Consider the following 24,766-nt stretch of genomic DNA (forward strand, 5'->3'; position numbering starts at 1 on the left):
GAAACTTCATGGACGCTACCTAGAGGTCTATGGGCCGTATCAAGTGATGCTGAACGTGGATGGAATCAGTATCTACACCAGGACTTATGTAACAACAGATGATGACCAAATGGGCAGATCTATTTGGGTGAGGAGGAGCTCAAAGTCCGCAGGATAGGCCATGACGCCATGACGGAACAAGACGCAGTACACATTGGGTATGAAGCAGATGTTACCGCACATCTGCTCGACACCAACGGAACAAAAGTCGGAGTCACAGGGCTACTGGACACAGGAGCGGTAGTGAGTGTGATGCCGATAAAAACTTGGGAAAGAATGGGCTTCACGCGGGAAGATCTAATTCCAACGAATCTCCGACTGGCCGCCGCCAATCGAGGAGCTATTTACGTAGCCGGAAGAACACCAATAACGGTACTCCACATGGGAGGACGGGTTCTTTGGATGAGCTTCCTGGTGGTAGAGAATTTGGACGACGCCGACCAATTCATCTTGGGCAGAGATTTTGTCAGGAGTTTTGACGTGATGATTGACTTGAACAACGGTCTGATACGGATTAGAAACTCGGACCGGAAGTATGTTAAGAGACCAATTAATAGGATAATAACAGACGAAAACAAGGTACCAATTTTTTTTAGATAGAAAGGTAAAACTACAGCCAGGACAAGCTGTGGTGGCAATTTTTAGAATGAGAAATTTGAATTCGTTAAGTGATAGTAAACAGGTTTGCTTAGTACCGAATCCAAATAGTCAGAGTTCGGTGATTTTAGGCCGGAGCTTCTCGGTAACGCGAAACGGACTGTGTGTCAGTGTGTTATTGAACACACTGGACACCACGGTTTCAATCCAGCGTGGAAAGAAGCTTGGTTACGCTTTACCGATGAGGACCGACTATGAGGAGACACAAAACTTGAAGAAACACAGTGTGAAAGACTGTCCTTATCATGCCAATAAAGATAAAATTTTAAAGAGGATTAATGAATTAAAATCTATTCATAAATTGTTTTCAATGAAATCCGAAACGGACGACGGCTTATCAAGCTGCTCGAATTTTCCGGAACGCCCCTCGTCATATGAACTAGAATCTGACAAACCGGTTTTGCCAGAGATAGAACATTTAAAAGGGAAAATAGGTGAGGGAGATTTCAAAAAATTGCGGGACCTCCTAAATCGGAACGCAGATGTATTTTCAAAACACAAGGCGGATATCGGTTGCTGTAATTTCGTCGAACACGAAATCGAACTAGAAGAGGGCGCCGTTCCCCATAGGGAAGGCGCAAGGCGAATGACGCCACACAAATCGGAAGCGTGCCGAGCGGAAATAGAAATGTTGCTTGAATACGACATGATAGAACCCTCGAAATCGCCATGGGCTTGCGGGGTAGTAATGGCGAAAAAGAAAGGGGGCAGATTAGATTTTGTTGCGACTTTCGTTACTTGAACGCGGTAACGATAAAAGATGCGTACCCGATACCGCGAATAGACGAGAGCCTATCTAAGCTTGGTGATGCCACATTCTTCACCACATTGGACTGAGGTTCTGCCTTCTGGCAGGTCCCTCTGCGGAAGAAGGACAGAGAGAAAACCGGATTCGCGTGCGAATTGGGATTGTACCAGTGGGAGAGGATGCCCTTCGGCTTGTGCAATGCAACGACCACTTTTCAAAGACTGATGGCTCAGGCTTTGACGAGAGTGACCAAGAAGTACGGGAATCTCGTGATGTGTTACGTGGATGACGTAGTCATAGCGACACCGACCCTGGAAGACCACATGGATAGGCTCGATGAGGTCTTTGGATGCATGAAAAGAGCAGGATTGAAGTGCAAACCATCGAAATGCGAAATCCTTAGGGATTCGATTAAGTACCTGGGAAGAATGGTGGATAGGCATGGTGTGAGGCCGGACCCGGAAGCAGTGGAAGCAGTGTTGATATGGAAAGCCCCCAGAACGGACACACAGCTCCTGAGCTTCCTAGGGTTTGCCAATTACTACCGGGAATTCATAAAAGGATATGCGGACAAGGTGTATCCGATGCAGAAGCTGATGCGCAACAAGGGGAAAAAGTTGGAATGGAACGATAAGGCACAGGTTGCTTTCGAGAACATAAAGCGGGAACTGTGCGAAGCGCCAGTGCTAGGCATGCCTACAGAAAAGGGCATGTATGTTCTTGACACAGTTGCATCGGTAGTGGCCATCTCAGGAATATTGCATCAAGAGCAAGAATGGAACGGAAGAACAGTTCTCCGTCCTATTGCATACGGCAGCAATGTCTTGAGTGACACAGAGATGAAATATGGCGCACAAAAAGCAGAAATGTTTGCAGTAGTCACCTTCGTGGAAAAGCACCATGCATACTTGGGGAGCGCTCCCTTCAAGTTACGCGTGGACAACAGAGCGTTATCCTGGTTGAAGACCTACTCGATGGATCAGAGTTATATTGGTAGATGGATAGTAAGATTGGATGGCTACCATATGATAATCGAACATAGGATGCGTGATAAACACCAGAATGCTGACAGCCTCAGCAAGAAAACTGAGTTCTATGAAAGATTGGAGCAGAAGCAGGCCAATCAGGCGGAAATAAAGGAGGGATTCTCGTTTCTGGACAAAGAAACTTATGAAGCGCTTCCCTTAACGAGATGGTTGGATAAGTCTGGACATCCAATTCCAGGGCATCCTGAGTTACCTGTAGAGAAAGCAGCCGAGATAAAGATCCTATCCAGGGAGTACCCGGTCCCCTTGGATTTGTTGCTGCGCTCGAAAATGGTCCAGCAAGAACTCTCTCGCATGAACATAAACAGCCTCTCATTATTGGATAGAACGGTGCAAGTCACACCGCAAGTGATGCGGATGCTGGGTGGATTGTTAGAAAGAGAAGTGACCAGAGATGACCCAGAGTGGACAGCATCAGTGGCATCGCTAACAGTCAGTGAGAAGGTGAAGATCATGCCGTCCAGACGACAGCACGAAGAGAATGAGAGGGATTGTAGGACAATAATTCAGCAACTAGTATCCTCAATACCCCACGAGATTTTAACCAGTACTTCTTACGGACAGAAAGAACAAGGGGGCAGCAAGCGAAAGAAAACCGTCACCTTTGTGGAACAGGATAAGGAAGGTGAAAAGGTAGAACAAAACCTGCTGCAAGAATATTTGTCCGGGGAGACGAATGATGAGAAAAACCAGCGATCACAAGATCAACACCCGGGAATAGAAAGTTTGTCCGGGGAGTCTGAGATAGACGAGAAAAGTCCTGATGAGAAACAGGACCTAGAGAACAAGGTTTTGTCCGGGGAGTTCAAATGGATGCGAAGAAGGTACAGACATGATCTGGAGGAGCGTGCAGTCTCCAGCACAACCTCTTCAACGAATGACAATTCCCGAAACTCAGGAATGGTCACCTATTCAGACAGGAACTCGAGCTCGGGATCAGAACTGTCAGAACTAGCGATACACACGCTACTAGTGGAAACTCGGGCAAGGGACCTGGACAGAGAGGTGTACCAGGATCCTGACAGCGATCGCTACCTTATACCAAGCGAAAGAGTCTTTGACAACGCAGCGGATGACTTGGAGACAATAGCGGTATCGAAACGGTCGATAAGCCTGTTGCCGCAGAAAGAGGTAGTCAGGACTGATCTTCAGCCGTTTAAACAAGAAACACAGCCGCTGGCGAAGATTTGGTGCGTTAAGATGGAAGAAGACACGCACCAGCCGAACGAGCTGAATAGTCAGATGAGGGTCATGAAGACGTACTTAAAGGCGAGATACAGACTCTCGGATCTTCTAAGGGCGCAGAGGAATGATCGCATGACAAGCAACCTGAAAAGGTGGATCGAGAATGGTTCTCCGGATAAAGGGGACCTCGAGGAAGATAGTTATCGCATCCTGAGACAGTAGTTCATGCAGAAGGAAGGGAGGTTATATTTGAACAAGGACGGGATTGTGGCTTGCAAAAGAAGGGAGGAAGACAGAGTCCTATACAAGTATAACGCGATAGTGTTACTGCAACTCTATCAGACAGAACTATTATTCAGGTCAAATGATCAGATGGGCCATCAGGGGATCGACAAAGTATATCAGAGGATCCTGAAGCGCTTTGAGTGGCCTGGGATGAAAAAGGCATGCGAGAAGTGGGTAACAGCATGTCTGTCATGCCAACAGGTCAAGGATCCAAGGAAGTTGCGATTTCTTTTACAATCGATCGAGTCGTCTGAATTCAACGAGGTGGTGCAGATAGATCACCAAAAGATATGCATGACAGACAATGGTTATAATCAGGTGCTGGTCATGATAGATCATTTTACGAAGTATGCAGAGGCCGTGCCCTGCATAACTGCCTCGGCGGAAGAGACATGCGACCACCTGATCAATACGTGGATAGCAAGACATGGTTCTCCGATGACGTTTCAATCGGATAATGGAACAGCTTTCGTAGGAGAGCTTACGAAAGAGCTTATGAGACGCTCACAGGTCGCTCAGGCTCACTCCACGACATACCACCCTCAGACGAATGGCTTAGTGGAAAGACAGAATAGGACGTTAGTATCGATGCTGAGAGTATATTGTTCCAGGTACATGACCGATTGGGACAGATACCTTCCACAGGTGATGGGGGCATATAACAGCACGCAACACTCCACCACCGCAGTCAGTCCACACATGATGCTAACTGGACACGAAAAGTCTTTACCCTTAACCTTCTTCTACCCAGAGTATGAGGGAAAGAAAACGTCCCCACAGGTCTACGTGAGGGATGTGATCAGACGCCAACAGGAGTTGAACGATTTGTGTAGACGAAATACACAGCAAGCACAGGCAAGGCAGAGGAAAAGATTCGACAAGAAAGCAGCTGGTGCAAAGGCTTACTCGTTGGGAGACTACGTATGGGTATTTCAGAACGTTATACCACCGAAAGGGACGAAAAAGCTCCTAAAAAAAAGGAGGGGACCCTTCATGATTACAGAGGTGCACCAGGAGGGACGCTTTTATAGACTGAGTACTGGCCGAGCCGCCCACTACGAGAACATCAAGCCACACAATTCATCGACAGAAGACTGGTGTATACCTGCAGACATGGAAGAAGGGGATTATCTAATGATGGATCCTGCTTGTGAGGTCAATGAAAAGGGCACCAGGGAGAAGAACGATGGAAACGAAGTCGTAGAGGAAGGTACGGATACACCGCTGGACCTGGATCCAAACGAGGAGATCGAAGCGGACGATGAAACCTCGCCCTACGCAGAGGAAGATTGGCAGGATCCCGAACAGACAGAAGTTCCCAAGAACTTGGAACCGGATCTTCCGTTCACGATACAGACTCGTCAGAAGGACGGGACGAGACCAAGAAAGAAATACAATCCTTACGACTTTGTAGTGGATAGCATAGATCTGAAGAAGATAGTGGAGGAAGTAGTGGGTCTAGAGGAAATAACTGTGTCACAAGACATTGACATAGTCGATGATCACGACTATGAGTGGGTTGATGACTGGTCAAAACCCGAGGTAGAATTCGACGACGAGCAACAGCAGTCATATGAACAAGACTTGACAAACCTGCGTGTCTTAGAGTGGCTGAATGAAACGACCTCGGATCCTGAGGAGACCAGCGTCACGATTCAGGACGTAGATCGTGCAAGCATGAAATACATCAAGACCGAACGAGATGATCCTTCCTGGGATGCCCAGGAAGGACGACTACTCATTCCAGCTTCTAACCTCGACTTGATACCCGGTATGCGATCGACGGGGACGTCGATGGATATTTTTGTCCGGGGAGTGGGGGTAGGACTTACCCACACTGAAAACTTGATAATAAAAAAATTAAGAATAGCAAGAGAAACAGGAGACTTAGAAGCAGAAACAGGCGAAGAACCTAAGAATATTTTAAACTACCAAATGAATATTCAAGTAACATAACACTAACAGACAGTGATTTCATACTCACAAATAGAACATGTGCGATAGCAATCACAGCAGACATGCGTTTTAGGACAGCGTTAGGGGCAGACTTTAGGAGAGAATACAAAAACGTGGAATTCCTTTGGAAGCAACGACCAGGAGTAGAAGGCGTAGCAGCCTTACCTCCGGCGGCGTCACAGGTACCGGGAAAATACCTATGCTTCTTGGTGACGAGGGCGACGGAGAAGCAGCACGTGGACCCAGAGAACCTAGTCTTGTCCTTGACGAGGCTGAGGGACTTCCTCGTGGAGATGGACGTGAAGGAGCTCTCGCTTCCAGTGTACGATCCAAACAGAGGAAGACTGCATCCTCAGGAATTGTACGCGCTTGTACACGTGATATTCTCTGATACGAATATACAAGTATATCTACATAAGAAATATTACTTAAGTCTAGGCTGAGTGACGTGCGAGAGGGTGTTAGGCCAAAGACTAAGTTGTATGTAATATGTGATATGTGTGTTCTATTATGTTATGTTATGTTATGTGTTAGGTTATTAAGATCATGGGTTAGTAGGGGTTAGTGACCATGAACAACTGAATGACGATCTTAGGAATAGATCCAAAGTTTGGACTGTCCAATCTTTGGTCGAATTCCAAAATTTTAGAGACCGATTGATTTTAATAAATTTTAGGATAAAATATCTTTTTATCTGAACTGTTTTTAAGCAAATTTTAGCATTTTAGCGATATATGTTAATAAAACTGACAGGTGTAAAATTCGTGACCTCTTTTCTAGATCCTGATTGATCATTTAATTACTCACTTGAGTCAAATCTTGGAATCAAAACCGAATTGAACTTGAAAGAATGGAATGGATAACTTCAACTTGGATGAATTGATGGACCTGGCAGAGGCATATGTGGGACCGATGGTAGATGCGATCTATCGTCGGCTGATGGTACGAGACTTCGCTCTGGAGGACCCAGAGGTAGTCATGTTGCTGACCGCCCTGATCATCATCTTGGGGCATGACAACCGTGGGGACCGCCCCACGGAAGTCCTGTTGATGGCAGCATATGGAGAAAGGGGAGTACTAGACCGCCCGAACATGAGAGTGATGAGGTGGAGAAACGGGGCTCTCTCAGGGAGTGACTTGGCGAATGAGCCTGGATTGGGAAGTTCTAGAACTTACCAACCAGGTGAGATGCCTATGCCCTCCAAGCCCAAACCTGGGCTGACCAGATTGCATCAGGAGATGAACAGCGAGGCGGCCTCGTCTGGTTCACCACTAAGAGCAGCTGTGCCTCCAAAAAGGGCGAAAGTAGGACAGAAGGTTCAGACGAACCAAACCATGCAAGATCTGGATGAGATGAAGGATGAACTGAAAAGTACGAAGAAGGAGCTGGACGAGATGACCAAAAGTATGCTCCAGATGGAGGAAGATCGAGACATGTGGAGAAAAATGTTCGAAGACTGCAACAAAAAGCAGGGTCAAGAAATGGAGCGCTTGAGGCAGGACTACAAAGAGCGATCGGAACAGATGGCGTTGACAAAGGCCGCGGAGAAAATGATACCTGCAAGGAATATTCCTTGTGGGCAGTCCCTGATGGAGCTCTTGACGCCTCGAGAAATGAGTCAAACAATAGAGACACGGCTCCCGACAGAGACAAGTCGAGTAACGATCCCGGATCCTAGTGACACCTTGGGTGACCCCGTTGTGGAACAGACAGTGAGGAAACTGATCGAGACAGCTGGACGACTGGTCGCTAAAAAGAATGCGCCAGGTTCCGGGGTGACTGCACCCTATGGAACGATTGACGACACGGGCAGAGTACGACTCTCCCAGACCGTGATCAGACAGGGGATAAGTGACGTGACACCACTCATGGGGAGCTCGAGAATCCCAGAGAGAAGAATACGGAAGATGCCAGCGAAGAAAGTGTCTCGCATAATAGACGTGCAAAAGAATAATCAATTGAAATATAATTTCACGGGAGTTCCGGAGACAGATCCGAGGGCCTGCTTCAATCGAGCGACTTGGAGCCCGGCTGTAAACCTGCAACAACCACCACTCGGCATATCTCATCTGATATTGGGAGACAGCTTTGTCAGACTGCCGTCGAATTTGAGGACCTCGTGGGTCACCACGGTGACGGATTTGGAGGCGCGACGATAGCCCAGTTATATCGAATGGTTGAACTGATGAATCCAGGGAGGATCCCCAATGTGATGATCTTGGTTGGGACGAATGACATCTCCCGAGGTTCAGATGAGCAGGAAGCACTATGGGAGTCAATGATGGTGTGTTTGTTTACTACCCTCTGGCAGAACTTCAATTGCGCGGTACTGACCGTTTGCACTGTGCCAATGAACACGAGAAGCCTGACAGCAGCAGGAAGAAGGCATAACGAGGGAGTCGTCAGGTGGAATAACATCTTGAGGAATCTCGCAAGTCGGAACGCCGGAAGAATGATCCTCATGGACATCGAACATGAGTTGAGAGCTATGGATCAGGCCAGACTGACCACGGACGGCATCCACTTCGACAGTATCGAAGGACAAGCTTGGTTGAATCGAGTCTTCCAAGAGCGGTTGGACGAACTAGAAGCGGAAATCTTTGACACAGGAGTGCTGAAGGAAGAAGGAACAGCGAGTGACGCGGTGATTACCACCTTTGTGCCTCCTAGCCTGGAAACACGCTTGGGTACGGTCCCGGCCGTCACGAACTACAGGCAACAAAGCTCCAGCGAACCAAGTCAAAGGACAGACGTACAGGATCGATTGGGAGAAGCGACAATGAGGAGGACCATCCATCCTAGGAGAAGAATAGGACCTGTCAACCCAATCGAAGAGACAGCCGGCACGTCTATATCGGACACTAGATCGGACACTAGATCGGACACTAGATCGGAGACGACAAGTACCAGTCGAGAGGAGAGACGTCCGGGCAGAGGCTCGTTGTTGTGGTCAAGACCCATACCGTCTCCCTAGAATGTATACAAAGACGAGCTAATGAAGCTGGATCTCTAGAGGGTAAGCTTCATCGAAGATGCAAGGAGGATGCTGAATGGAGCGACGCTATCCGTCAGCAGATTGTACTCGATAACCGGCGTAGACTGGTTGATAGCCGCTAGCATAAATTTCAGCTCCACGACGGCCTTGAGATTTGCTGACCTAGAGGGACTGCCCTCTAACAACACAATGGGACCAGTGAATGCGAGACCATTGCAAGATGTGAGGTTGAATCATGATGAGGGGAATCGTGAAGAGAGACCAGGAAGATTCCTGACGACGAGAGCGCCGATAGGACAACACGTGAAGATGTTCAGGCAGCTGGCGACACCCCCTGGTCATGTGAAGGAGAGAATATACCCAAAACTAGTGAATCAAGATGGTGATGCCCAAAGATACGGCGGATTGAAAGCGATAAAGAAAGCTGAGACCATCTTCGCCGCCTATGACAAAGCAGAAATGAGGAAGGCCAAGATTATGATAGTGGCGAATTCAGAGTTTGTGTACACCTCTAAGTCTCTGTTTTGGCCGGACGTCATAATGTTGGCAGCGGTCGACCTGGACTTACTGCAATCGATATCTCTGGCTATAGGGGTACAACGGCAGACGGACATGAACCCAATTACGATCGTGTTCGCTGGCATCAACGACCATCTACACAGTAGAGGTTTTCTGAGCAGACTCAGAGATCCTACAACGGCAGAGAACGCTGTGTGGCCAGCGATAAAAGATATCCTTGAGTCGATGGGTGAAGTGGTGGATGCGACGAAGGAGGGGTCGTTCACCAAAGTGACACCGAGAATAGTATTCGCGTTGTCTCCGAGGTATGCACATCTCCCGGATGGACTGAAATTTGTGTATGCGATTGTGACCTTACTTTCGGAAGGAAAATATGATGTGATCATATCAGCCCCGAATCGCATGATAGAGATGGAGAACCTGAGGCCACTCAAGGCTGAACTGCCTGCAGTGTGGTCAGATATCTCAAACGCGATGAGAGGATTCAAGGACCATGCGCTACACATGTTAGTATTGGACGAGGTGCTGGGGTTGGAACTGTCCAATTTCAGTCGACAGCTCAAACTGAAACCAGGAGTAGACGACGACCATCGAGTGATCGCGGCGATGTCCAACGAGTTATGGTTCCGAGCAATGGAAGTGGCAGGTGAAGACACAAGAAGGAAAATCTCACTAGAGACGAGAGCTCACTTGGAGGCGATGGTTCTGAGAACCAAGCCGGAAGCCAACCAGTGGCTACACCTGAACCCTAGAGTAGCGGCATTGGGTGCAGACGCTTTTGAGCAAGGCCCCGTGATGATCACAAAGATACATGCCTACTTGTTGAAGGAGGTGAACCTGGCGGAAAATGCCGGAGAAAAGACCGCTGAATTTGTGAACAGAATGTGTCAGATTACTCTGGAAACCTTCTGGACCCAGGAAGTGAAGGGCCAGGAGGGCTTTGAACGGACAGACAGCATGTTGGAAGGGTTGGGAGCCGGATGGACCGCGTCCTTCTTGGCAAAAGTTTACCCGAAAGTCTCGCATTACTTGATAAAAGAATTCCTCCAAGCAGTAGTGGAAGTATCGATAGTGGAACTAATAGCCTTGTTCGTGACATTTGGAGCAGAGAGTTTCGTGAAAGGACCGGCGATACTGCTCACCGATGGAATCCAGAACCTGCGTCTAGATGGACTTCTGACATTGATTGCGATTACCCACGGAAACTTGGGAGGACTGATGAAACTGACACGTTGTCCAGAGCAGATGAGAGAGAGAGAGTGAGGAACTTGGATGTGAAGAAATCCACGGACTCGTGGAACAAGATAAGAGACCTGAGACACACTCTTATCCAGTATCTCTTACAACAAAATCGCTTTGGAACGGGAGAAGACGAGACGATTGAAAGAGAGGAAGATGTTAGACGACATGTTGGAGGCATGCCCCTGTTAACCGATCTGAGCTTGGTTATGAGAACCGATCCCTTGGCGCTGATCACAGGAGTCACGGAGTTTGTGACGGTGATCTATGGACCAGCAGTCACCTTTGCGTTCCCCGACGTTAAAGTGGAAGCATATAGGAGGTCGGTGCTGCACCTGAACCTCATATCAGCAGTGGACGGTAGTACACTGAACTGGTGTGAGCAGCGCACATTGCGGGAGCTCATGAGTGAAGATCTGTTGTTTACGAAAATATCGGAGCCAGAGATGACAGTCATCAATTTTGACGACCACTTCCGTGATCGCATGGGAGAAGTAGAAAGAGGACACATCGAAGTGTTTCCGAAGCTTTGGAATCTGAGACCCTATGATAAAACGAATGGTGAAATAACCAGAGTGCCTCGTCTCACTGCAGCATATCATAAGGTGAGAGAAGAGACGAAGGACTGGGGTGATTACAAGAAGCTGGCGGAGGCAATCCCTGAATTCCCTCTGATAAGAAGGATGTTGCTCGGAGCAGTCTCCGTAGTACAAACTCCTAGATTGAGAGCATTCGAAACCAATGAAAGGAGACTAGGGAATTTCATGGGAACGATGGATCCATACTTTGTAGGGAGAAATGCCGCCGTGTTACAATACACACGATTTGCATATACGGATCAAGCAACGAGAAGGCGAATAAGCAACGCCGCGACTCCCAAGCCTGGGAAATTCGACGAGGAATGGACGGGATTAGGCTTAGCTCCGATGAGGATGAGAGGCAGGACCGAACTGCCTGAAGCCTCCTTAATCCTGACTAGTGTGAAACAGGAGATGAAAGTGGGAGGAATACTGCAGACGAGAACCTTCCTAGCACCCTTCGGCTGCGAGGAAATCAAAGTGGTCCATGGAGAAGAGGAAGATAGATCGGCCGGTACATTGCTCATACCGAAATTCCCGGAAGAAGCCGACAATGATGAACAAGGACCCTCGAGCTCGAGCAAGGATAAGTCAGAAGGAGATGACGGATAGGGAGGAAGCCGTCAAACCGAAGAACCCATGCAACAAGATCAAGCTGGTGGGGAAGACGACAGGGCATCGACAGGAGGAACATCCAGCCTGGATTTCAATATCTTCAGTGATCTTGAGAACAATGCAGATACGTTGGAAACGACTGAGCCAGCGGATGAAGGCATCTCGACACTGGAGCCTCCATCAGCCTTTATGGAAATGAAACGGATTTTGCCAGAGAGCAGCTCTCCTGGCAATTCAAGAAATAACGACCAGAGAATCCTCATGGAATCACCTAGGAGGAGAAGAATAGAGGCCAGAGCCAGAGTACTATTCTTGGGAACGCTGCCCGAAGAAGAATGGGAAGTACATCACCGCGACCACGAGAGTAGGACGGGATGCAAACTGGACAGAGTGGCGTTTATGGAAGAAGTCTGGAACGTAGTTCAGAGCTATGGGACCCAGTCCATTCTGAAAACGGGTCTCAACCAACCCTTTATGAGGGAAGTCCTTGACAAGCTTGATGAATGTGAAGGCAGACTGAGTGAGTTGTTGATCGACTCGGCCACTGATGAAAGTGAAGCGAATTCTCCCATCAAGATGACACCGCAGGACGATAAAGGAGAGGTGGTGTATCTGTCAAGAACCAGGAGGGGGACGATGCGATCAAAATTGGTGATTGATAAAATCAATGCGATTAAAATGAAGTTGGGCAGCAGAGTGATGCCGAGGAGAGTCGGAAAGACGAAGGTGGATTCGGAGATATCGATGAAAGCTGTTAACTCAGCGAAAAGGAAACGAGTCGAGGAGGTCATGGATTTGGGGCAAGGTGATTATCAACTGCCTGGTACAGATAAAATGTTAACCGATATAGCGATGGTACCACCCATTCTCATGGCGGGGATAAAGTCAACAGGTTATAAATCCAAAAGGAGTGACCGCACTCTGACTGGAGCAACCTTAGAAATGGAAATACTCAGCCAATGTGGGGAGAGCGAAATGAAGGACTTTAAGCCATCTCCCATGAATCACGGAAAGGGAAGTGTCGCAGGACAACTAATACCAGTGGAATATAACCGACTAACAGTGTCGGAGACTGTGTCGATAGATGAACCCACCGGTGGATACATGGAGATGTTAGAATACCGAAACTCGACTAGAGGGTATGTGATGGCCCTGGAAGACGAAAAAGCCATGGAGGGTTATATGGAAACGATGTTGCAAGGCACCACCCTCAAGCAGAAGGCGCACGGGACTTTAGCGTCGTCTGACATACAGGCAGAAACGATGGAGCATTGGTGAGCCTTCCATGGAAAGCAGTGTTATTAAGGTATTTCGAAGAAGAAATGAGGACTACGCCAAGAATACATGCTCTCGTGGCAGTACCTTACGTGAGAACAGAGTTACAACTCAGGTTCGCCTGGTGCATGATGGGACTGACTCGCGAAGAATATGATTCAGAAGAAAGGAAGAGGTCAAAAGAGGAGAAGGTTTTCCTTATGACGAACCTGAGGGATCTGATAGTCCAAGAGGGAGCAGCAGTAGCGTGTGCGAAGCGGAGAGACGCTCTCTGTTTCATTCGATTCCTGATAGAGCAGATTTCAGTACCTGCATTAAACACTTGTGTTAAGATGTTGAGGGAAGGCGATGAGCGAGCGAAAGCCTTATTCTTGCTAGCACTGCTGGATATGCAGCAAAGTAAACCGATGAAAGAACCCGAGGAATTAGAACCCATGAGAAAGATAGACGAAATCAGGAGATTCTCAAACAAGGAGCTGAGACTCGCTAAAGAATCTATGGGGGCACTGCCGAAATCCAGTGAATACTGTGGACCGATCAAGAAGAAATCGTATAGCTACGTATCCGGGATCATAGGGATAGCGTACAACCCTTTCCTGAGTGAAGACATACGCGATTGCTTCTTCGATTACGAGCAGGCGGTGTTGCTAAGATTCTGGACGTCCAGAATTGTAACGATTAAAAGCGTTAACAATCCAGAGGCCAAATTGGGACTGGTCTTGGAAGAAGAGGTGACTGCACCTTCAGTACCAAAATCTGATAAAAGAGTGGAGTTTGGGTTGGGATTCTCAGATGAGTTACTGAGAACGAGCTTGATGGCAGTGTGGGAATTGATGAGGCCATCATGGTGTCCTAGTCCCAACGCTGACTCAATTTTGCGAGCGACACAAGACGTGCAGAGGGAACTGAATGCAGACTGTAACCTGCGTGACCTCAACATCATATATAATGTGATGATAACGGCCTCTAGGAGCAACGGAGAAGATAAAGTGGGTTGCCTGGCTGGGGACCAGAAGACTGGGTCAAACCTGGTAGCTGTCTGGCGGAAGTCTGTGGACTGGAGGGTCACGTTTGTGGAGGTGTGACTGTGTGAAGACCCTGGAGAAACAACACAAGCAATTGACGGTATTGTTTGGAAACGTAGTGATGAAAGCAAGAACAGAAACGGAACTGATAGCAGATTGCCATGGAGGAACCGAGGTGAATCTAGTGACTGCACTAGGATTCTACAGCATGTTTGGTTCTTTAGTGTCACTATTGAATCTAGAACAGAAGCATGAGATGGTCACAGCCATCAGTGTAGAGGTATTCCCAGGAGTTCTGCAGACTGAGCAGAAATACATAGGAAAATGGAGGGAAGCAATCGAGTTGGAAATGAACATCAGACACAGTGAGACTTATTGTAGACCATCAGGAGCACGATATTTGGTGGGTTTGACATTGGCTCCAATGTGCAAGAGCAGATACCCTGTACAATTCGTGGCTGTGGACGTAAAGAGTACGAGAACGATCGTGGATCAAGCCTTCTGGAGTGCCGAAGTGTGTGAGACTGGCGAGAATGTCTGAAAAGTCTTACGAGTTACTATGTAAGATGTTCTCAGCAGTTCCAGAGAGAACCAAGGAAGAATTGGAGTCAATACTAGGAAAGAAGTTCATGGGATATGTGAGCGGAAACTTCAGTGACTTTGAGAGACAGAAGCAGAAAAGATCAACTGTCACAGATTACAATGCAGTAGATGAGAATGATGAAGTCCACCGAGTGATGATGGAAGTGGAACCATTACTGGAAGCTTCGGGAAAACGTAATTGGAGGAGCATCATGTTGACACATAAAGAGTTTCCGTTGCCACTGCTTGCTGCAGACCTGGTGGTATTCCAAGCGTAGTAATCTGATGTTGATCTGTGACTCTGGAGAGCTGCTCTCCATGGGTTTACCAGATTCATCACAGCCCATAACAATAGTGATAGTGGGAGTTTTGATGGCGATACGATGGCTGGAAGCTCATGTGAGAGAAAATAATAGACAGGAGGCACCGACGAGAGAACAGTTGCGGAAATTAGATTGTCTAAAAGATTTAGATCTTTTTGAAACAATGTGCAAAATTCTAAACATTCCGATGGAAGTGAAGAAAGTATGGGCAAGAAAACGATTGATGCCATGGTTCAGAGCTAACATGACTGCATGGTTGTACGAATATGCGAAAAAGCATATGTCGAAGCACGGCAGGGTGTACAGTGAATATCAGCTGGACATTGGAGCAGGAGCTTTCTAGCGAGCTCTCGTGACTCATCGGAATGCAGTGACCACCGCTGTGAAAAGAATTTCCAGGACGAGTGAACGTAGTGGAAAGGAGAAGGCAGAGATGTTAAAGGAAGATTTGGAGAGAAACGTGACGTTGTGTCTCCACAGCAGCTTCTGCAGGAACAGAGAATCTAACGTGGATCCCCTACCTTGTTGCAAACAGAGGATAGAAGAGCAAAAGTGTTGGAGGACGGCTTCCAGCAGCGTCAGGATAGCTAACGACGTGTTGCAGGATACGGAAACTGAGAGTGCAGAGTCAGTATCACAGGAGGAAGAAATGGAAATTGACGAATGACCGAAAAACAAGATGAAACAAGAGACGAAATTAGAAGAATTTAGAAGTTTTAGAACTTCTAAACGATGGAAAAAGAAGAAAACAAAGGAGTGATGATGATAAAATTAAACTCAGAATTGTTTTATGTGTGTGAAAAAACTCAAGTGAGAAACCAAGCAACCAAGTTTTAATTGAAAACTGAAACATTTAGTTGAGTTTTGAAATTGTTGCATTTATAAATTTGCATTTTGATTTTAGTTGAAAGGCTTTAGAGACACTCACTTACTATTTATTTAAAAAGGCTTGAGTGAAGGAGTATATTTAAATATTCCAGCCTACATGACTGTTTTTAATCAGCTAGGAGAACTGATCACTTTGTGGTGACATGGAAGGCTTGGGTAATCTCTCGAAGAGGGAGATTGTTTCATTGTTCTTTCTAACCACAGAGTTTCTTAGTTTTAAGATTCAGGACAATAACAAGCAAGATTTCCGAAGGGAAGAAGCATAGTAGGATAATTTTAGCTTGTTGGTTGGCAGGACTGTTCTGCAAACCAACACCTTTTAAATCTAGGAGAAAAAATTTTAATCAGGACATTGACATTGGAAGTCGGAAAATATGTTTTATTTTAGGTCATATCCTCAATGTGCAGATTAATGAAAGAATTTGAAGGCTATAGTGATGTCGTATGATGCCATTTATATTCCGCAGTGAGTCGATGTGACGTGGATAAAAGTAATTTCGTGCATCTTGTAAATTCTGTTCGATGACACTGTATCTATTTTACGAACATTGCGTGATTCAATGAGGACATTGACCGGACTGTCCGGGGAGTATGTGACATTCGACCAGAAGGGACAAAATGCAATCTCTGCAGTTGAAGAATTTTTAGCAGCGGACCTTCCGAGCTAGTGATTTTGAAGGATTAACGACGTTATTCGGATGATTAGTAGAACGGTGAAGGTCAAGATGTTCTGGTATTTGAAGTTTTAAATTTTCGAAGTGATGACGCAACATTTCTGAGAAACATCAGAAACGGCCATTATGAAGGAAGAGCTAAAAAGAAAGAGAACAACATTAGTTGCGATTGCGAGAAGAACAGAAATAGTGATTAAGAAACGACAACGAATCACGGATAACAGAGAACGTTCCGAGTTGCAACTATTGTGTCGCTACAATAGTTGCAAGGCCGTTGCGAATAACGGTGAAGGGTGGAAGACGGCCTTCCGGGTTACGGAGAAATCAAATTTAACGTGCTTGATTCAGTGGATTCAAGAATCCGGAAGGGTTTCGGGACTGAAACTTTTATCATTTTATATAAACTTTTAGCTTCTTGTCATGTCCTGAATTGAATTTAATTAACAACTGGATTCATTTTGATAAAGATGAGAAGCTAGGAGTTGGGGGAAAGGGTTGATCCATCTTCGATGGAGATGATGATTTTTATCTACTGAACAAAAACAATAATAATTCAATAAATAGTAATAGCGCTATTTTTAGGAGTGACCTCGTGGTCTGGGGATACTGAGACCCAGCCATGAGCTCACTATTTCTGCATGTAATTAAGTTAATTTGAGTGTTTTGACCGAAGCCGAAAGCATTAACTTTTTTTGTCGACCCGATGTTAGAAAAGACCACCGAAAGTACTGGCTTGGTAGAGACGGTGAAAATCATGCGAAGCTCTGTTTAGACGTTAGCCAGTCGTCTTAGAACTTAGTTTTGTTCTCTGTCGATATGTATCTTCCGGGCGAATGTTACATTTTCGCTTAGTTTCTCTGCAAGTTTCTGGACGGTTTTTGTAGAGCCTTGTGCTGCTCCTCCGGTACACGCAAAAATTAGTGGAACAAAGCTGCTGTGTGTCAGATGCAGAATTCTTTGATGGTATTATAATGTTTTCTATACTCATGATAATTGTACGCGTCAGATATATTTTTAGGGCAGGATTTAGTATGTAGGTTGAAAATTTTTACATCGAAAAAGGTTCGACTGAATCGGCCTCCCCAGAGTCCATTTGCCCGGATGTCAAGTCCAGCGTCATCTTCAGTAGTGGTTGTTTTGTGGTGAAGCTTTCGCCTTCCAACGATTGAAATTTCGGCTCTATTTCAACATGACATTATTCGTCCAGGAGTGTCGCAACGGTATCGCGAATTTCATTATGGCTTAAGTGAGTGTATCTACCTTTGGGACAGTGTATATAGTGGGTCAGTGTGAACGGCTGTCCACATGGGCGTGTATGTGGAGTGTTTGGTGGTTCCCATCCATATCTCAGATGAAATCCATCTTTAAACTCTGATTTGTTGAGGGAAAATTGTGTTTTATAGGGGTAGCACTCTTAGACAAATCGATGATCCTTTCTGTGATGCTAGATTTTTTGTCCGTTTTTTTTCTAATGAGCAGTTTTTTCAAAACTTCAGCCTTTTTTGAGAGTGCGATATTCCGTCTCTTTTTTTTGAGGTTTCTATTAATCAGATTTTGTTCCGTTTCAATTTTTCTTGGATCACTGTTTTCTAACGGATCAGAAATGGCTCTTGACCACTCATAATTTATAGAAAAGTTCGTGTTATTGAGAAGATCTAATCCTCCCATTCTTAGTGATAAAACAAAAAGGCTATGATCTTCATCACTTATATAGTTTTTACCAGTAATACTATGAAGTAACTGCTGTTTTACGTTTTTCTCAATTTCATCCATTTTTAAATGCTTCCGGAGTTGTTCTGGTTAGAAAGTTTAATTTTTTTTGAACTCCTTTTGTGAAGCAGGATTATTCATTTTGTGGTGATGTTTCAGCTATTTTGGAAAGCTTTTCAGTTAGGGTAGCTGTCTTTTCAATTTCGCCTTCCATGTAATTTTTGCATGCTGATGGTTCTTCCTTAACCGATCCAAGGAATCTAAAAGCGTCTTCCGTTGTAATATTTGTGCCTTCAAATACTTTTATGGCGCGTTCCTAACGGTTTTTCTTTTCTATGAGTTGACACTTGGAAGGCTTCACATTAAATCAGGAAACCTTTCCGTGCTTATCCAGGTTGCGCAGTATTGCGCGGAGACTTCTTTTGTCATCTGCGTACCATTTTTGGGTGACATTTGGTTTTTGCAGGAGCTCAATCAGTGGGATTAATAAGGCAAAACAACGAATTATTTAGAGCACCAAGTTTTCTGTTTATGAAGTGATTATTTGCAGAGAGGATGGTTTTGGGGATAATAAGCACATTTGGGTTAAATAAGCACATTTGGGTACAAAAAAAATCGGTGACGTGGCAACTATGCCATCTAAATATAAGCAAACGAAATTTTGCCAAAACTCAATTTTTCACGAAACAAAAATTTTATTTCATACAGAGAAAAAACAAGGTCCGGCCCTATTGGATGACGGAAATTTATCAAAGATGGCCAAGGTCGAGCCGTATTCTTGAAGAAAGACTAATAAATAGAAAAGTATATGGGATGTTTGCGCCTCTCTGTCGAGTGCTAGCGCTGGTTCAGGATCTTTGAGGACAGGTCTGTCAAGTAGCTCTCAGTAAAAGACAAGCCTGTTAAGTAGCTGTCAATAGAAGACAGGTCTCACATGTGTAATACTTTTTTTCAAAAGTCGCGGCCACTTTATATTCCTCGGACTTCGTTTTTTTTAAAATGTGAATAGGTTCACCTTGTGTACCGTTTTCCTAAAAATAATCATCATGTTTCACATAAACTCGGAAAAAAACAACACTTTCTTCATTAAAAAACGATATAAATAAACCCCTTATTTGCCAGTTGAAAGTATTCTCAAATGAAAAAGAGTAAATCAATTTGTGATTAAAATAATTTCCAGATACACTTAATTCATTGATTTAATTTTACGCATTTAAATGATAGTATCACTATCTTACAAAATTTTCATTTAAAAAAAATGGATTTTTTTCATGAAATCTTTCCATAGGTTGCCATTGTTAGATCTTCTTTAAATATTAGCAAGTAAAAATAAATTGTTTGTTAGGATCGTTGATGTACAGGTTAAAAATGAGAGGTCCTAAAACAGTGCCGTGAGGGACACCTTGATGAACTGAGATCCAGTCCCATTCAGAGTTGTTTTTTATTGTTTTCTGGCATCGGTCTCTCATGAATTAATTTTTCAAGTCTATTGCAAGTTCAGAATATTTAAGATTATGAATTTTTGTTTTGAATGATTATCGTCAATAGAATCAAATGCCTTCGAGAGATCTAAAAAAGAGCAAGCAACAAAACTGTTGGAATCAATTGATTTTGTTGCTTGAGAGTGCGATATTCCGTCTCTTTTTTTTGAGGTTTCTATTAATCAGATTTTGTTCCGTTTCAATTTTTCTTGGATCACTGTTTTCTAACGGATCAGAAATGGCTCTTGACCACTCATAATTTATAGAAAAGTTCGTGTTATTGAGAAGATCTAATCCTCCCATTCTTAGTGATAAAACAAAAAGGCTATGATCTTCATCACTTATATAGTTTTTACCAGTAATACTATGAAGTAACTGCTGTTTTACGTTTTTCTCAATTTCATCCATTTTTAAATGCTTCCGGAGTTGTTCTGGTTAGAAAGTTTAATTTTTTTTGAACTCCTTTTGTGAAGCAGGATTATTCATTTTGTGGTGATGTTTCAGCTATTTTGGAAAGCTTTTCAGTTAGGGTAGCTGTCTTTTCAATTTCGCCTTCCATGTAATTTTTGCATGCTGATGGTTCTTCCTTAACCGATCCAAGGAATCTAAAAGCGTCTTCCGTTGTAATATTTGTGCCTTCAAATACTTTTATGGCGCGTTCCTAACGGTTTTTCTTTTCTATGAGTTGACACTTGGAAGGCTTCACATTAAATCAGGAAACCTTTCCGTGCTTATCCAGGTTGCGCAGTATTGCGCGGAGACTTCTTTTGTCATCTGCGTACCATTTTTGGGTGACATTTGGTTTTTGCAGGAGCTCAATCAGTGGGATTATCCCATTTCCGTACATAGCCATTGCGAGGAGATCACCTTCCGTTGTGCCTTCGGTAGATGTCAAAATTGGATTATTGACATATAAATTTGGGGGATGTTTATATGAGATGGCCAGTTCATAATGTAGTGCCGGCAGAGGATTTCTACATTTTTAGAGCAAGTACTTTATGGGCAAGTTGAAGGCATTTTCCGCATCAATAAGTAGTATGGCGTCCGTTTCCGGTTTCTCAAACTCGTTCCTCAAGCTGTGTACAGTATATTCGATTCCACACTTCTGGCCTAAGCAGAGATGGAATTTTTCAACGAGATTTTTAAGATCTGATTTTTTACATTGGGTGATTGTTTTGCCAATTATTCTTCTCAGAACCTCGCCTATACCAATGGGCCGTACCCCTGGATTTTTGCCCAGACGTATTAGGCGACACGAGTTGTACGCCGTTAAGTTTTCATGGGGGGAACTTTACTTGCTATTGTGTAGGATAGCTTAGCAATTGTTTTGCAAAGCTCAATGGATGTCTGGTTGAAGTGAGTTAATATACTTCTCCATTCGCACGCATCTAGACCTGAGGCAACTTGGCTTCCGTGCGTTTTCAGGGTTGATTTTCGAACTGTCTTGGCGTTTATTTGTTTGAAAATTAGAGGGGTGGTATGGCATTGTGTCTTCACTTACTTCGGTTATATAGTTAGTTTTCGCTGTTTTCGCTGTTTCTTTCAGGATACTATGGACTGTTTTTCCTTCAATGACTTTGTTAAGGGGAAGTACTCCTTTTGTTTTTTTGTCTAAAATGCAGCCAATGATGGCAGATATTTTTCCTGACTCATTAGTTTATCGAATTGCTTAACTTCCTAGTTTACTTTGCGCTTCTTCTGTTTTGGATGTCTAATTTGGAGAGCTTTCGCTTCAGTGAGAAGTTCGTCTAGTAGGCCTTGCTTCAATAGAATTATGCGGCGGCTCAAAAATTCGGAATTTGATCCGTTTGTTTCTCATTTAGTTTTGGGGAGGAGCAGATGTGGGAGAATCATTGCTGATTTCATTGCGACGCTAGAATTTGGCGTTTCTTCTACTAATGACAACAGCTGCTGGTTCAGTAATTCTTTGAATTGGAAACCGGGCTTGTTCTTGCTTAGAACTATGAAGCGCGGTTTCCAGTTAACGACATTTTTTTTAAATAAATGTCGTTTAATTTATTTTCAAGTTCTTGGTCGATAAGTTTCCAGGGGTCGAGATGGCTGTAGTGGTTGCTGGGGGCGATGGATTAGATTGGGTTGAGTTGGGTAATACGTTTGTTTCGGGTGTTGCCGGTGATGGTTTTTTTGAGTTGTGATGGGGGCTATGCTTATTGGTCTGTTGGTGGAGATGGACCACTTTGCAAAGTTCTCAGGGGTGCCTTTTATGCAGGAGAACCCATCGTAATAAAATTTTCTGCTTTGTAGCCCGCTACAAGAGACATGGATGTTTGCTTTGCAAATGACACACCATCTGCCTCCTCCTCGGAATTGGCGTTTGCAAATATGGCAGTGCGTTTTATCGGCCATAATTTGGCAGCGAGGAGGGTAAATTTATGATGAATATATACAAGTTAGCTGAGCGAGCAATAAAGTGGAAGTTTTATTACCATTAAAAAAATGAACACCATCTTTACAAAACATATAATCACTAATATTAACGTTTAGGTTGGTGGAAATAATTCGGATTCTTGAGTGGTAAAATCTATTAATAAGGCAAAACAACGAATTATTTAGAGCACCAAGTTTTCTGTTTATGAAGTGATTATTTGCAGAGAGGATGATTTTGGGGATAATAAGCACATTTGGGTTAAATAAGCACATTTGGGTACAAAAAAAATCGGTGACGTGGCAACTATGCCATCTAAATATAAGCAAACGAAATTTTGCCAAAACTCAATTTTTCACGAAACAAAAATTTTATTTCATACAGAGAAAAAACAAGGTCCGGCCCTATTAGATGACGGAAATTTATCAAAGATGGCCAAGGTCGAGCCGTATTCTTGAAGAAAGACTAATAAATAGAAAAGTATATGGGATGTTTGCGCCTCTCTGTCGAGTGCTAGCGCTCGTTCAGGATCTTTGAGGACAGGTCTGTCAAGTAGCTCTCAGTAAAAGACAAGCCTGTTAAGTAGCTGTCAATAGAAGACAGGTCTCACATGTGTAATACTTTTTTTCAAAAGTCGCGGCCACTTTATATTCCTCGAACTTCGTTTTTTTTAAAATGTGAATAGGTTCACCTTGTGTACCGTTTTCCTAAAAATAATCATCATGTTTCACATAAACTCGGAAAAAAACAACACTTTCTTCATTAAAAAACGATATAAATAAACCCCTTATTTGCCAGTTGAAAGTATTCTCAAATGAAAAAGAGTAAATCAATTTGTGATTAAAATAATTTCCAGATACACTTAATTCATTGATTTAATTTTACGCATTTAAATGATAGTATCACTATCTTACAAAATTTTCATTTAAAAAAAATGGATTTTTTTCATGAAATCTTTCCATAGGTTGCCATTGTTAGATCTTCTTTAAATATTAGCAAGTAAAAATAAATTGTTTGTTAGGATCGTTGATGTACAGGTTAAAAATGAGAGGTCCTAAAACAGTGCCGTGAGGGACACCTTGATGAACTGAGATCCAGTCCCATTCAGAGTTGTTTTTTATTGTTTTCTGGCATCGGTCTCTCATGAATTAATTTTTTAAGTCTATTGCAAGTTCAGAATATTTAAGATTATGAATTTTTGTTTTGAATGATTATCGTCAATAGAATCAAATGCCTTCGAGAGATCTAAAAAAGAGCAAGCAACAAAACTGTTGGAATCAATTGATTTTTTGAATGATTTGAGAATGCGTTAAAATTGTAAATTCAAACAAACGCTTTTGCACATTTTTGTGCATCTTCAGATTTTAAAAATCTAAATTATCTGTACAAAAAGATCAAAAAAAGTGTCATAGACGTCATTATTTCAAAACTTAAACCAATCACAACTTCACAATTATTAATAAAGTTTTGTAACAACTATTATGAAACAATTTTATTTCTTTTAGCAGCCACACATTTTTGAGATTTTTCAACTTTTTTACTTCTACAATTTCGTTTTGTCGCTAATTTCATGCTAAAATGTAAGTTATTTCAATTTTTTTTATCCAAAATTTTTGTTCCTGAATCCTCTATCCTTGTGGTGACATGTCGGACCATCTGGCCAACATAGATGGTTTTGCACCCACAGCAGTCAAGACTGTACACGACTAATGATTTCAGTTCACTGGAAATGGAGAACTTTAAAGAGGGCATACAAGATTTCTTTTTCCTCGTCGTGAATATTATCTGCGCATTGGTGATATCGAGCGTTTTTTGCTAATGTCCTACTCTGATTCCCCCGATATTGAACCATCAAGACGGGTGCGGAACCGCTGCTACAAACACAGGGCTTCTCTTTCTCAACTTTCTTTTTTGCTCTCCCTGATGATCTTTTCAAGGGATTGCGATGCAACCCGCGATGACCAGTTTTTCGGATATTGGTTATCCAACCTTTGTTTACTGGTGATTTCCATCGCCTATCATAATCTTCCCATTGACAAACAGCGGAAAACGCTGCGAACAGTTCTTTCAATCACACATTATTTGGATGTAGTAAGCATGCTGCCCATAGCACTTTTTCAGGATCAACCTTCACTTTTCTCACTATATGGTCAACGTAACGGAGAAAAAATTTACTTTGCTGCACTGATTTATTTTTCTCCCTTATCGCGATGCATTTTCTACAGTACCAAACGGTTTCACTTATATTTCGATACTCATCATCTGATACATCACCGCATTTTACGTGATACCAGTTCAAACAGCATTCACATTCCACACCTTTGGACCTTGTTATTGCAATCGGAACATATTCCATTGAGATACTTTTTGGGTATAAACATTTCGGAAATATCCCTCGAGAGTGCAGTTTCGTACTGCTTCAGCCAAAAATTTGTTAAGATAACGGCAAGAGATGCACCCAATGCCGAACCATCTTTCTGAACGTACCATGTTCCATTGCACTTGAAATGGACTTGACTAACTGCCATGTGCAACAGTCTCTTCATGGTTTTCCTAGCA

The 24,766-nt window shown here is 43.8% G+C and overlaps 4 protein-coding genes across 6 annotated transcripts in view; 1 reads left to right on the forward strand and 3 right to left on the reverse strand.

Annotated features, from left to right (window-relative positions):
• LOC134841892 (dnaJ homolog subfamily B member 6-like) overlaps positions 1-24,766 on the reverse strand; it is a 463,167-nt gene that overhangs the window by 232,103 nt on the left and 206,298 nt on the right. The window lies entirely within an intron of this gene.
• Positions 1-24,766, reverse strand: part of LOC134841887 (E3 ubiquitin-protein ligase NEDD4-like) — a 378,569-nt gene that overhangs the window by 147,504 nt on the left and 206,299 nt on the right. The window lies entirely within an intron of this gene.
• LOC134841889 (leucine-rich repeat-containing protein 45-like) overlaps positions 1-24,766 on the forward strand; it is a 449,626-nt gene that overhangs the window by 92,215 nt on the left and 332,645 nt on the right. The gene's annotated exons all lie outside the window — the stretch shown is intronic.
• The window catches only part of LOC134841891 (endophilin-A-like), a 259,814-nt gene that overhangs the window by 28,749 nt on the left and 206,299 nt on the right, over positions 1-24,766 (reverse strand). The window lies entirely within an intron of this gene.

The sequence above is a fragment of the Symsagittifera roscoffensis genome, chromosome 3, assembly GCF_963678635.1.
Source record: "Symsagittifera roscoffensis chromosome 3, txSymRosc1.1, whole genome shotgun sequence".
Lineage (NCBI taxonomy): Eukaryota > Metazoa > Xenacoelomorpha > Acoela > Convolutidae > Symsagittifera > Symsagittifera roscoffensis.